The 15,504-nt window shown below is 39.1% G+C and overlaps 1 protein-coding gene across 5 annotated transcripts in view; it reads right to left on the bottom strand.

Moving 5' to 3' along the window:
- Window positions 1–15,504, bottom strand: part of DISP1 (dispatched RND transporter family member 1) — a 300,241-nt gene that overhangs the window by 197,267 nt on the left and 87,470 nt on the right. The window lies entirely within an intron of this gene.

Here is a 15,504-nt window from a genome sequence, read left to right as displayed (position 1 = left end):
ATAAAAAGTACTAGACAAAAAATGTGAACAGCCAACTTACAATAGTAACAATAATAATAATAAATTCAAATCAACTTACTCATAACTAAATTACATTCAAATCAAAACATTCAGATGCTATTTTTACTCATCACATAGGCTAAATTTAACCTTGGTGATAACCTCCTATTGGAAATGTAGTTATTATGCCTGTGGGTGGTAATATAAACTGGTCCATCTTTCTAGAAACAACACAGTAATGGTTACTAATATTTTTAATACACGTTTAAAAATATCCTTTAACCCAGAAATCCCACTGCCACAGGAGTTTACCCTAAGACTAACCTAAAGGATCATCAAAATAATTACAAGGATATTTGTTGCACCATTCTTTATTCAGCAAAGGAGAAATCGAAGAAAAACAAGAGTAGGAGGAAGAGGATAGAGAAGGAGAAAACAGAAGCAAATTATCCACCAACAGGGAACTAAATAAATTAGTTAAATAAATTGAGGTCCATTCCTATAACAGAATTTTATGCAACTATTTAGAAATGTTTATCTCTGTAGTTCTCCATTTTTTCTAAATTTATACTGTAAGTCCTTGATTCTCACCCTGTACTTACCACATTTCAAAACAGAGTTGGTTCCTTAGCACCCTCTGAATGTGATCAGTGAGAAACTAGACTTCTTTCTTCTTGACAGATATTCAAAGCCCAGCCCACAGCCTCTCTTCTACCTCTCAATTTCTGACTGCCCCTTTATTGCTGGTGCCTTCAAAACCAAGCTGGGCAGCCCAGTGATCTTGTGGGGTGAGAAGTATACTGACACACTTATCCGTTGGTTGCCTGCCATGTGACACACAGGATGGTCCCATGGACACAGTGAACACCAGTTGGGGTGGAGAGCAGAAGTATCAGTGTTCATTCTAGTGACAGTGGTTACACTCAATAGAATCTACTTAGAATACTGTTAAATTCCTTGGTATTGCTTCACTGTTTATTTTAGGCTTAATAGAGCATCACCTTAGAACCTGCATCACCTAAGAAAGGATTCCATTATACTTAAGGATGATCACAAGGTAAGCAGTTATTGGCCCAAAAGATAAACACTCCTCAATTGCATAAAAGTTAAAAGTACCTACTGGTCTGTGGATGCACCTTCTAACTCTTAATTCTTGTCTTCTGTTAAAAAAAAAATCCATCAACATGAACGCTGATTGTTGTGGGCCAGTTCAGCATATCAATTTCTAGGATTCCCTAACCCTGTCCCATTGTTTAATGTTGTTTCCAAATTGTCCTTCAGGCATTTCCTCAGTTTACCCAATTTAAGGAGCCAACTTACTAATCAGTAACTTTGATTACTCTCCTACCTAGCTACTTGCCAGGCCCACAGATCTCTGCACACCTGGCTCACACCTACTTATTCAGCATCAGGTAGGCCAGCTCTCCCCTGGAGCTCTCCACACCACACCACTGGCCTCCATTCAGCCCCTCCCGTGGGCTGTGCTCCTTCCACAATACTTCGGGGCTGTTTCCTCAAGCTGGTTCACTCTACCCTCCCTTCTTCACTGGGTTCCTGCGCTTTTCCTTCAATGCCCAACTATAAGGCACTTCTCAGGGAAAACTTTCACAACCTTCCCAGCTAGCTCAAATCCCCCAGTCTTAGTCAGTTTGGGCAACTAAACAAGAATATCACTGACGGGGCGGCCTATCTGTCCGGGTCTGGAGGCTGGCAAGTCTGAGATCAGGGTGCTAGCATGCACATTTCGTTTCCTCATGTGGGAAGTTGGGGATGAAGCCAGCTCTCTCCTGTCGCATTTTATAAGAGGACCAATCCCACCAGAGAGTTCCACCCTCAAGACCTAATCACCTCCCAAAGGCCCTATCTCCAGACACCATCACACTGGGGATTAGGGTTTCAACGTATGAACCTGAGGGAGACACAAATACACATTCGGTAACACCCCCTACTAGAGAGTATCATAGTATCTTGCACTTGGCCTTCAAGACACAGATTACATGTGCCATTTACATTTGTTTGAGTGATTAATTGATCATTTTCTCCCCATTAAAATAAATTATGAAAGGGCAGGGACAATGTCTGTTGTTGCTCATGTTTTAGTCCCAGTACTTGACACTTCTGCATCTCAATAACAATAAAAGACATTTTAGGTATGCTATTTATTCCTCACAATAAACTGGGATGGAGATATTACCATTTTAGAGAAGAGGTTACAAGCTCAGAGAGGTAAAGCAATTTGTTCAGGGCCACAGAGTCACGAGAAGCAGAGAGATGACAAACGCATGCCTATGTGACTCCAGAGGCGATATTCTTTCTCTCCTTGCTGCTTTTACAACACCTCCACACATTCACCTTAATTTCTGTTCATGTAAAATATGCAAACATAAAAGGAAACAAAGAGACTAATACAATGAGTACCCATGCACTTGTGTCACAGCTTTATAAAAATCTTTAAACTTTGCCTTTAAGTGCCTTTCTAAACAATAAAACATTACAAGTGAAGTGAAATCTCCTGTGGAACATTCTAAGATACAGTTCCATTTCTTCCCTCCAAAGAGGTAACCACTCTCCTAATTTGGGGGTCTTCATTCCAGTGGATGCCTTATTACTACATATACATATACTACACTACATATACATATACTATAGCGGAGCTGCAGCCTGAGGCTGGCCACACCCAGAGCAGCCGCGCACAGTCACCTCAAAGGCTGCTTCAGTGACTTAGCAGCCCCGTTGGCAATCAGCTACCCAGCACAAGCTGCTAGGGGTCGCCATTAGCACAGGAGAAGGTGACTGGCAAGCAGAAATGGACTTACTTCTCCCAGCTGATACATGCATCAACTGCCCACAACCACCTCTATTGCCATAAAAAGGCAGAAGAATTTGATCCAGACCAAAATCAGAGACATCCTCCCCTGAGAGGGAACATAGGGAGATATACTTAACCAATCTTCATTAAAAAGAATATAAAATAAAGATCATAACCATGCTGATGGAGCTGCAGAGAAATATTCAAGAGCTAACAGATAAAGTTGGGAGGAAGAATACAGAAATAAAACAGTCTCTGGAAGGACTTAAAATCAGAATGGATGAGATGCAAGAGGCTGTTAATTGAATAGAAATGAGAGAACAGCCATGCAGAGAAGCTGATGCAGAGAGAGATAAAAGGATCTACAGAAAAGAAAAAATATTAAGAGAACTGTGTGACCAATCTAAACGGAACAATATCTGCATTATAGGGGTACCAGAAGAAGAAGAGAATGAAAAAGGGATAGAAAGGGTATTGGAAGAAATAATTGCTGAAAATTTCCAAAACTGGGGGAGGAAATAGTCTCTCAGACCACAGAACCCCAAGAACTCCCAACAGAAGGGACCCAAGGAGGACAACACCAAGACACATAATAATTAAAATGGCAAAGATCAAGGAAAAGGACAGAATATAAAAAGCAGACAGAGAGAGAAAAAAGGTCAACTACAAAGGAAAACCCATCAGGCTATCATCAGATTTCTAAACAGAAACCTTACAGACCAGAAGAGAATGGCATGATATATTTAATGCAATGAAACAGAAGGGCCTTGAACCAAGAATACTGTATTCAGCACAATTATCATTTAAATATGAAGGAGGGATTAAACAATTCCCAGACAAGCAAAAGTTGAGGGAATATGCCTGCCACAAACCAACTCTACAGGACTGCTCTAGATGGAAACACTCCTAAGGCTAAATAGATGTCCACAGAGAAAATAAAATCACAGCAAAGAAAGCAGACCAACCAAATACTAACTAAAGGCCAAAAATAAAATCAACTACTCAAAAGAGCAGCCAAAGAAAACACAAGAGAGTACAGAATAAAACACATAACATACAAAGAATGGAGGAGGAGGAATAACAAGGGAGAGAAAAAAAGAATCATCAGACTGTGTTTATACTAGCTCAATTAACAAGTTAAGTTAGATGGTAAGATAGTAAAGAAGCTAACCTTGAAACTTTGGTAACCACAAATCAAAGACTGCAATGGCAATAACTATATAGCTTTCAATAATCACCCTAAATGTAAATGGACTGAATGTACCAACCAAAAGACACAGAGTAATAGAATGGATAAAAAAGCAAGACCCATCCATATACTGCTTACAACACACTCAACTCAAACCCAAACACATGCACAGACTAAAAGTCAAGGGATGGAAAAAGATATTTCATGCAAACATCAGGTATAAAAGAGCAGGTGTTGCAGAACCAATAACAGACAAAATACATATTAAAACAAAGAAAGTAAAAAGAGATAAAGAAGGACATTATACAATGATAAAGGGGTCAGTCCAACAAGAGGATATAACCATTATAAACATATATGCTATAAATACAGGAGCAAAAACATACATGAAACAAATACTAACAGTATTAAAGGAGGAAATAGAATGCAATGCATTCATTGCAGGAGACAACAACACACCACTCACTCCAAAGGACAGATCCATGAGACAGAAAATGAGTAAGGACACACAGGCACTGAACAACACACTAAAACAGATGGACCAAATAGACATCTATAGAACTCTACATCCAAAAGAAAGAGGATACACATTCTTCTCAAGTGCATGTGGAACATTCTCTGGAATAGACCACACACTAGGCCACAAAAAGAGCCTCAGTGAATTAAAAAAGATTGAAATTCTACCAAACAAGTTCTCAGACCGCAAAGATATAAAACTAGAAATAAATTGTACAAAGAAAGCAAAAAGGCTCACAAAAACATGGAGGCTTAACAACATGCTCCTAAATTATCAATGGATCAACGACCATATCAAATATATGGAAACAAATGACAACAACAACACAAAGCCCCACCTTCTGTGGGAAGCAGCACAAGAAGTCTTAAGAGCAAAGTATATGGCAATCCAGGCATATTTAAACAAGGAAGAACAATCCCAAATGAATAGTCTAAAGTCACAATCATCAAAATTGGAAAAAGAAAAACAAATGAGACCTAAACTCAGCAGAAGGACAGACATAATAAAGATCAGAGAAGAAATAAGTAAAATTAAGAATAAAATAGAAAAAATCAAGGAAACCAAGAGCTGGTTCTTTCAGAAAATAAACAAAATAGATAAGCCTCTAGCCAGACTTATTAAGAGAAAAAGAAAATCAACACACATCAACAGAATAAGAAATGTGAAAGGAAAAATCACGACAGACACAAGAGAAATACAAAGAATTATTAGAGAATACTATGAAAACATATATGCTAACAAGCTGGAAAACCTAGAAGAAATGGACAACTTCCTAGAAAAATACAACCTTCCAAGACTGACCAAGGAAGAAACACAAAATCTAAACAGACAAATTACCACCAACGAAATTGAAGGGGTAATCATAAAACTACACAAGAGCAAAACTACCGTACCAGACAGATTTACCGTGGAATTTTATCAGACATATAGAGAAGACATAATAGCCATTCTCCTTACAGTTTTCCAAAAAATAGAAGAGGAGGGAACACTCCCAAACTCATTCTATGTAGCCAGCATCACCCTAATACCAAACCCAGGCAAAGACCTCACCAAAAAAGAAAATTACAGACCAATATCCCTGATGAACATAGATGCAAAAATACTCAACAAAATATTAGCAAACCGAACTCAAAAATACATCAAGAGGATCATACACCATGAACAAGTGGGATTCATCTCAGGGATGCAAGGACGGTACAACATTTGAAAATCCATAAACATCATGGACCATATAAACAAAAAGGACAAAAAACACATGATCATCTCCATAGATGCTGAAAAAGCATTCGACAAAATTCAACATCCATTCTTGATAAAAAAAACTCTCAACAAAATGGATATAGAGGGAAAGTACCTCAACATAATAAAGGCCATATATCATAAACCCACAGCCAACATCATACATAACAACGAGAAGCTGAAGGGAGCAAGACAGGAAAGCCCACACTCCCCACTGTTATTCAACATAATACTGGAGGTCCTAGCCATGGCAATTAGACAAAACAAAGAAATACAAGGAATCCAGATTGGTAAAGAAGAAGTTAAACTGTCACTATTTGCAGATGACATGATATTGTACATAAAAATCCCTAAAGACTCCACTCCAAAACTACTAAAACTAATATCAGAATTCAGCAAAGTTGCAGTATACAAAATTAATACACAGAAATATGTGGCTTCCCTATACAGTACTGACGAACTAACAGAAAGAGAATCAGGAAAACAATTCCATTCACAATAGCATCAAAAAGAATAAAACACCTAGAAATAAATCTAACCAAGGAAGTGAAAGACCTATACCCTGAAAACTACAAGACACTCTTAAGAGAAATTAAAGAGGACACCAACAAACGGAAACTCATCCCATGCTCCTGGCTGGGAAGAATTAATATTGTCAAAATAGTCATCTTGCCCAAGTAATCTACAGATTCAATGCAACCCCTATCAAATTACCAATAGCATTCTTCAACAAACTGGAACAAATAGTTCAAAAATTCATATGGAACCACCAAAGACCCCGAATAGCTAAAGCAATCCTGACAAGGAAGAATAAAGTGGGGAGAACTCGCTCCCCAACTCCAAACTCTACTACAAAGCCACAGTAATCAAGACAATTTGGTACTGGCACAAGAACAGAGCCACAGACCAATGGAACAGAATAAAGACTCCAGACATTAACCCAAGCATATATGGTCAATTAAAATATGATAAAGGAACCATGGACATACAATGGGGAAATGACTGTCTCTTCAACAGTTGGTGTTAGCAAAACTGGACAGCTACATGTAACAGAATGAAACTGGATCACTGTCTATTGCCATACACAAAACTAAATTCGAAGTGGATCAAAGAAGTGAATGTAAGTCATGAAACCATAAAACTCTTAGAAAAAAACATATACAAAAATCTCTTGGACATGAGCGACTTCTTCATGAACACAACTCCACATTCAAGGGAAACAAAATAAAAAATGAACAAGTGGGGCTAGATCAATGTGATAAACTTCTGTACAGCAAAGGATACTGTCAATAGAATCATTAGAACAAAAAGGTATCCTACAATATGGGAGAATATATTCATAAATGACAAATCCGATAAAGGCTTGACATCCAAATATATAAAGAGCTCACGCACCTCAACAAACAAAAAGCAAATAATCCAATTAAAAAATGGACAGAGGAGCTGAATAGACAGTTCTCCAAAGAAGAAATTCAGATGGCCAACAGACACATGAAAAGATGCACCACATCGCTTGTTATCAGAGAAATGTAAATTAAAACCACAATGAGATATCACCTCACACCAGTAGGGATCGTCACCATCCAAAAGACAAACCAGAACAAATGTTGGTGAGGTTGTGGAGAAAGGGGAACCCTCCTACACTGCTGGTGGGAATGTAGATTATTTCAACCATTGTGGAAAGCAATGTGGAAAGCAGGTAGAAATACCATTTGACCCAGGAATTCCACTTCTAGGAATTTACCCTAAGAATACAGCAGCCCAGTTTGAAAAAGACAGATGCACCCCTATGTTTATCGCAGTACTATTTACAATAGCCAAGAAATGGAAGCAACCTAAGTGTCCATCAGTAGATGAATGGATAAAGAAGATGTGGTGCATATACACAATGGAATATTATTCAGCCATAAGAAGAAAACAAATCCTACCATTTGCAACAACATGGATGGAGCTAGAGGGTATTATGCTCAGTGAAATAAGCCAGGGGAGAAAGACAAGTGTCAAATGATTTCCCTTATTTGTGGAGTATAACAGCAAAGCAAAACTGAAGGAACAAAATAGCAGCAGACTCACAGACTCCAAGAAGGGACTAGTGGTTACCAAAGGGGTGGGATGTGGGACTGCGGATGCAGAGGGAGGGAGAAGGGGATTGAGGGGTATTATGTTTAGTACACATGGTGTGGGGGGTTGCGGCTAAAACAGTGTATCACAGAGAAGGCAAACAGTGCATCTGTGACATCTTACTATACTTATGGACAGTGATGGCATTGGGATATGGTGGGGACTTGATAATATGGGTAAATATAGTACCCACATTGTTTTTTCATGTGAAACCTTCATAACAGTGTATATAAATAATACCTTAATAACATTTTTATAAATAAATAAAGGACATGGAACCTTAGAACTTTGCTTTCAAAAATTTAACCTTGGAAAAAAAGGCTATTTACATAAATTGCTGTTTAATGTTTCTTTAAGCAGGAAAGGCTCTCAAGACTGAAGTACGTTAAGGGTCTTCATTTTTCTATTCATTTTAAAAGATGCAGGCTCCTGACTCTCTTTCTGGTGAACATGGGGCAGAAAACTTGTGATAAACGTTTCCATAAAGGGTTAAAAAGCTATGTTGGAAAAAAACTTTAAAACCAAAATAATCAATTCCCAGCCAACTGTGTGGAACAGTCCTACTGAACATAAAACATACTCCCTTGTTTCCTTCCTATTTTTCCAGTAGCATCATGACTCATAAGAAATTATACATTATGAATTCTGTACTTGAAGTTACAACACATGTGCTACATTTAACATACTTCAGGTAAACAGAAAAAGCAAAAATAATACAGTAAATTTTAAGCAACCTTCTAGGGATAAACCAAGAGTTCATAAGCAAGGAGTTGTTAGTCTTAATTACATCAGAGAGAAAAATAGACCACATTGCCTGAGGTTTAAGAAAAAGAAATCCACTTCAAGAAGTAACGTCACAAACTGTAAATCTATAACTTATGAGGGCATAGGTGAATAAAACCATACTGCTTTTCCCCAGATTACTCAGTCAGTAATGTAATTTGGCAACAAGTTTTAAGGTTATCAGAAACTTCTAGTCACTTGCTTGTATGTTATCTTCAAGCATTCTTGTTTATAGCAGTTTATACCAAACAGCACTGAAGTGGAAATTCTTTTCATCTGATAGCAGGGGGTACAGGAAGAGAATTCAGATGAAGAACATATTTCACACCACTAGAGATGACAAATGGGAAAAATATGCCAAACGCTGCAAGCTACCATTTTTTAAATAGAAATGCTGAAACCTTTTCAGTGGCACCGCCCATATACAAGATTTTTTAAAACTAAAACAAAAAGAACTGTTTTTCTGACAGAACAAATTAACTTTTTTTTCTGAAAAAAGCATCATTTATTTCAAAGTACAACACAAAGTTGTGTTTTTTTAAATTTTATTTTGGTATCATTAATCTACAATTACATGAAGGACATTAAGTTTACTAGGCTCCCCGCTTCACAAAGTCCCCCACACATCCCTGATCACAGTCACTGTCCATCAACTTGTAAGATGCTGTAAAATCACTACCTGTCTTCTCTGTGTTACACAGCCCTCCCCATGCACCCACACACACTATACATGTTAATCATAATGCACCCTTTCTTTTTTCCCGCCCTTATCCCTCCCTTCCCGCCAGTCCTCCCCAGTCCCTTTCCCTTTGGAAACTGTTAGTCCATTCTTGGGTTCTGTGCTTCTGCTACTGTTTTGTTCCTCCAGTTTTCTTTTGTTCTTATACTCCACATATGAGTGAAATCATTTGGTACTTGTCTTTCTCCGCCTGGCTTATTTCACTGAGCATAATACCCTCTAGCTCCATCCGTGTTGTTGCAAATGGTAGGATCTGTTTATTTCTTATTTATGAGTAATATTCCATTGTGTATATGTACCACATCTTCTTTATCCATTCATCTACTGATGGACATTTAGGTTGCTTCCAATTCTTGGCTATTGTAAATAGTGCTGCAATAAACATAGGGGTGCATCTGTCTTTTTCAAACTGGAGTGCTGCATTCTTGGGGTAAATCCCTAGAAGTGGAATTCCTGGGTCAAATGGTATTTATATTTTGAGCATTTTGAGGAACCTCCATACTGCTTTCCACAATGGTTGAACTAATTTACATTTCCACCAGCAGTGAAGGAGGGATCCCCTTTCTCCACAACCTTGCCAACATTTGTTGTTGTTTGTCTTTTGGAAGGTAGCCATCCTTACTGGTGTGAGATGATATCTCATTGTGGTTTTAATTTGCATTTCTCTGATGACAAGCGATGTGGAGCATCTTTTCATGTGTCTGTTAGACATCTGAATTTCGTCGTTAGAGAACTGTCTATTCAGCTCCCCTGCCCATTTTTTACTTGGATTATTTGCTTTTTGTTTGTTGAGGTGTGTGAGCTCTTCACATATTTTGGATGTCAACCCTTTATCGGATCTCTCATTTATGAATATATTCTCCCATACTGCAGGATACCTTTTTGTTCTATTGATGATGTCCTTTGCTGTACAGAAGCTTTTCAGCTTGATATAGTCCCATTTGTTCATTTTTGCTTTAGTTTCCCTTGCGAGGGGAGATATGTCCAAGAAGAGGTCACTCATGTTTACGTCTGAGAGATTTTTGCCTATGTTTTTTTCTAAGAGTTTTATGGTTTCATGACTTACATTCAGGTCTTTGATCCATTTCGAATTTACTTTTGTATATAGGTTAGACAGTGGTCCAGTTTCATTCTCTTACATGTAGCTGTCCAGTTTTGCCAGCACCATCTGTTGAAGAGACTGTCATTTCCCCATTGTATGTCCATGGCCCCTTTATCAAATATTAGTTGACCATATATGTTTGGGTTAATGTTTGGAGTCTCTATTCTGTTCCATTGGTCTGTGGCTCTGTTCTTGTGCCAGTACCAAACTGTCTTGATTACTGTGGCTTTGTAGTAGAGCTTGAAGTTGGGGAGTGAGTTACTCCCCACTTTATTCTTCTTCCCCAGGATTGCTTAAGCTATTCAGGGTCCTTGGGTTTCCATATGAATTTTTGAACTATTTGTTCCAGTTCATTGAAGAATGCTGTTGGTAATTTGATAGTGATTGCATCGAATCTGTATATTGCTTTGGGCAGGATGGCCATTTTGATGATATTAATTCTTCCTAGCCAGGAGCATGGGATGAGTTTCCATTTGTGAGTGAGCTCTTTAATTTCTCTTAAGAGTGTCTTATAGTTTTCATGGTTTAGGTCTTTCACTTCCTTGGATAGGTTTATTCCTAGGTATTTTATTCTTTTTGATGCTATTGTGAATGGAATTGTATTCCTGATTTCTCTATTAGTTTATTGTTAGTGTATAGGAAAGCCACAGATTTCTGTGTGTTAATTTTGTATTCTGCAACTTTGCTGAATTCCGATATTAGCTCTAGTAGTTTCGGAGTGGAGTCTTTAGGGTATTTTATGTACAGTATCATGTCATCTGCAAATAGTGACAGTTTGACTTCTTCTTTACCAATCTGGATTCCTTGTATTTCTTTGTTTTGTCTAATTGCCATGGCCAGGACCTCCAGTACTATGTTGAATAACAGTGGGGAGAGTGGGCATCCCTGTCTTGTTCCCGATCACAGATGAGAAGCTTTCAGCTTCTCGCTGTTCAGTATGATGTTGGCTGTGGGTTTATGATATATGGCCTTTATTATGTTGAGGTACTTGCCCTCTATTCCCATTTTGCTGAGAGTTTTTATCATGAATGGATGTTGAATTTTGTCGAATGCTTTTTCAGCATCTATGGAAATGATCATGTAGTTTTTCTCTTTCTTTTTGTTGATGTGGTAGGTGATGTTGATGGATTTTCAAATGTTGTACCATCCTTGCATCCCTGGGATGAATCCCACTTGGTCATGGTGTATGATCCTTTTGATGTATTTTTGAATTCGGTTTGCAAATATTTTGTTGAGTATTTTTGCATCTACATTCATCAGGGATATTGGTCTGTAGTTTTCTTTTTTGGTGGTGTCTTTGCCTGGTTTTGGTATTAGGATGATGCTGGCTTCACAGAATGAGTTTGGGAGTATTCCCTCCTCTTCTATTTTTTGGAAAACTTTAAGGAGAATGGGTATTATGTCTTCGCTGTATGTCTGATAAAATTTCGAGGTAAATCCATCTGGCCCGGGGGTTTTGTTCTTTGGTAGTTTTTTGATTACTGCTTCAATTTCGTTGCTGGTAATTGGTCTGTTTATATTTTCTGTTTCTTCCTTGGTCAGTCTTGGAAGGTTGTATTTTTCTAGGAAGTTGTCCATTTCTCCTAGGTTTCCCAGCTTGTTAGCATATAGGTTTTCATAGTACTCTCTAATAATTCTTTGTATTTCTGTGGGGTCCGTCGTGATTTTTCCTTTCTTCTTTCTAATTCTGCTGATGTGTGTTGACTCTCTTTTCCTCTTAATAAGTCTGGCTAGAGGCTTATCTATTTTGTTCATTTTCTCGAAGAACCAGCTCTTGGTTTCACTGATTTTTGCTATTGTTTTATTCTTCTCAATTTTATTTATTTCTTCTGTGTTCTTTATTATGTCCCTCCTTCTGCCGACCTTAGGCCTCATTTGTTCTTCTTTTTCCAATTTCGATAATTGTGACATTAGACCATTCATTTGGGATCGTTCTTCCTTCCTTAAATTTGCCTGGATTGCTATATACTTTCCTCTTAAGACTGCTTTTGTGGTATCCCACAGTAGTTGGGGCTTTGTGTTGTTGTTGTCATTTATTTCCATACATTGCTGGGTCTCCATTTTAATTTGGTCATTGGTCCATTGATTATTTAGGAGCATGTTGTTAAGCCTCCATGTGATTGTGAGTCTTTTTGCTTTCCTTGTACAATTTATTTCTAGTTTTATGCCTTTGTGGTCTGAAAAATTGGTTGGTAGGATTTCAATCTTTTGGAATTTACTAAGGCTCTTTGTGTGGCCTAGTATGTGGTCTATTCTGGAGAATGTTCCATGTGCACTTGAGAAGAATGTGTATCCTGTTGCTTTTGGATGTAGAGTTCTATAGGTGTCTATTAGGTCCATCTGTTCTAGTGTGTTGTTCAGTGCCTCTGTGTCCTTACTTATTTTCTGTCTGGTGGATCTGTCCTTTGGAGTGAGTGGTGTGTTGAAGCCTCCCAACATGAATGCATTGCATTCTATTTCCTCCTCTAATTCTGTTAGTATTTGTTTCACATATGTTGGTGCTCCTGTATTGGGTGCATATATATTTATAATGGTTATATTCTCTTGTTGGACTGAGCCCTTTATCATTATGTAATGTCCTTCTTTATCTTTTGTTACCTTCTTTATTTTGAAGTCTAATTTGTCTGGTACTTGTATTGCAACACCTGCTTTTTTCTCTATGTTGTTTGCATGAAATATCTTTTTCCATCCCTTGACTTTAAGTATGTGTATGTCTTTGGGTTTGAGGTGAGTCTCTTGTAAGTAGCATATGGATGGGTTTTGCTTTTTTATCCATTCTATTACTCTGTGTCTTTTGATTGGTGCATTCAGTCCATTTACATTTAGGGTGATTATTGAAAGGTATGTACTTATTGCCATTGCAGGCTTTAAGTTTGTGGTTACCAAAGGTTCAACATTAGCTTCTTTACTGTCTTACTGTCTAACTTAACTTGCTTATTGAGCTATTATAAACACGGTCTGATGCTTCTTTATTTCTCTCCCTTCTTATTCCTCCTCCTCCATTCTTCATATGTTGGGTGTTTTTTTCTGTGCTCTTTTTAGGAGTGCTCCCATCTAGAGCAGTCCCTGTAAGATGCCCTGTATAGGTGGTTTGTGGGAGGCAAATTCCCTCAACTTTTGCTTGTCTGGGAATTGTTTAATCGCTCCTTCATATTTAAATGATAGTCGTGCTGGATACAGTATTCTTGGTTCGAGGCCCTTCTGTTTCATTGTATTAAGTATATCATACCATTCTCTTCTGGCCTGTAAGGTTTCTGTTGAGAAGTCTGATGATAGCCTGATGGGTTTTCCTTTGTAGGTGACCTTTTTTTTTCTCTCTGGCTGCCTTTAATACTTTTTCCTTGTCTTTGATCTTTGCCATTTTAGTTATTATGTGTCTTGGTGTTGCCCTCCTTGGATCCCTTGTCATGGGAGTTCTGTGTACCTCTGTGGTCTGAGAGGCCATTTCCTCCTCTAGTTTGGGGAAGTTTTCAGCAATTATTTCTTCAAAGTCACTTTCTATCCCTTTTTCTCTCTTCTTCTTCTTCTGGTTCCCCTATAATGCGGATATTGTTCCTTTTCGATTGGTCACACAGTTCTCTTAATATTCTTTCATTCCTGGAGATCCTTTTATCTCTCTCTGCCTCAGCTTCTCTGCATTCCTGTTCTCTGATTTCTATTCCATTAACAGTCTGGTCCACCTCACCCAGTCTGCTCTTAAATCCTTCCATTGTTTGTTTCATTTCTGTTATCTCCCTCTGAATTCATCCTTTAGCTCTTGAATATTTCTCTGTAGCTCCATCAGCATGCTTATGACTTTTATTTTGAATTCTTTTTCAGGAAGATTGGTGATTTCAATCTCACCAGGCCCTATCTCTGGTGTTTGAGGGATTTTGGACTGAACAAGGTTCTTCTGCTCTTTCATGGCGATGGGAGTATTCACCGGCAAGTGGCACATGTGTCAGCTAGAAGAACAAAGTCCCTTCCTGATTTCCAGTTGCCTTGCCTGTCTCCACTGTCTGTCCCGGTTAACTTCCCACAGGGATATGCCTCTCAGTTAATCCCCTAAACTGCCATGAGCAAGGTGGCCTTCAAGATGGCCTATGGCAATGTCGGGAGTTGCAAGAAAGCAGTGCATGTTCTGCCACAACAGCAAAGCCCTTTGTGACCCCGGGTCTCCATGTCTATTCTGCTATCTGTGCCAGTCAACCACGTGCAGGGAGCAGTCTCTGGGTTAATCCCCTGAGCTGCTGTGGGCAGGGTGGCCCTTGGGATGGCCTATGGCACTGGCACAGGTCGCAGTCCAGCAGTGTGTGTTGTTCCATGAGAATAGAGGCTCTTCGTGCTTCACAGACTCTGTGCCCATCTCCACTGTCTGTGCCAGTCAATTGTGTGCAGGGAGCAGCCTCTGTGTCTGGGCCGGTTAGCCACATGCAGGGAGAAGCTTCTGTGTTAAGCTATGTGGTTGCTGTAGGCAGGGCTGCTCCCCAGTTCTTCCGCAGCAATGGCAAGTCAGCCAATTTGATTGCAGTGTTGGCAGGGAGGAAGGAACAGCAGGCTGCTTATTGCCATGAGGGGCTTCAGAGCTGCATTGCCACCCATGGGGTTAGGGCGCCTGAATTTCTTCAAAGTTTCCAGTCTGCTGTGCTGAGTGTGCCAGGATGATTTTGCCCACCTGTTAAACCCTTGTCCCTTTAAGACTTTTAAAGCACCTGCTTTTCTTTTTTCCCAGGGCAGCCAGCTGTGGGAACCTGTTCACAGTCTTAATATCAGATTTTGCTTTACTGCTCCTCTAATATCCAGTGCACCATTCAATGTGTGTCTATGATCCCAGAGCAGATTACTAGGGCTGGTTATTTAGCAGTGCTGTGCGTCCACTCCCTCCCCACTCTGATTCTTTGCCTCCCATCAGTGAGCTGGGGTGGGGGAAGTGCTTGGTCCTGCCAGGTCACAGCTTTGTATCTTGCCCTTTTCCATGAGATGTTGGGTTCTTGCATATGTAGCCAGGCTCATGCACGGTATCTAC

Source organism: Manis pentadactyla, chromosome 9 (assembly GCF_030020395.1).
Source record: "Manis pentadactyla isolate mManPen7 chromosome 9, mManPen7.hap1, whole genome shotgun sequence".
In the NCBI taxonomy this organism is placed as follows: domain Eukaryota; kingdom Metazoa; phylum Chordata; class Mammalia; order Pholidota; family Manidae; genus Manis; species Manis pentadactyla.
The sequence above is the reverse complement of the archived record's forward strand: the minus strand, read 5'-3'. Positions and strand labels throughout refer to the sequence as shown.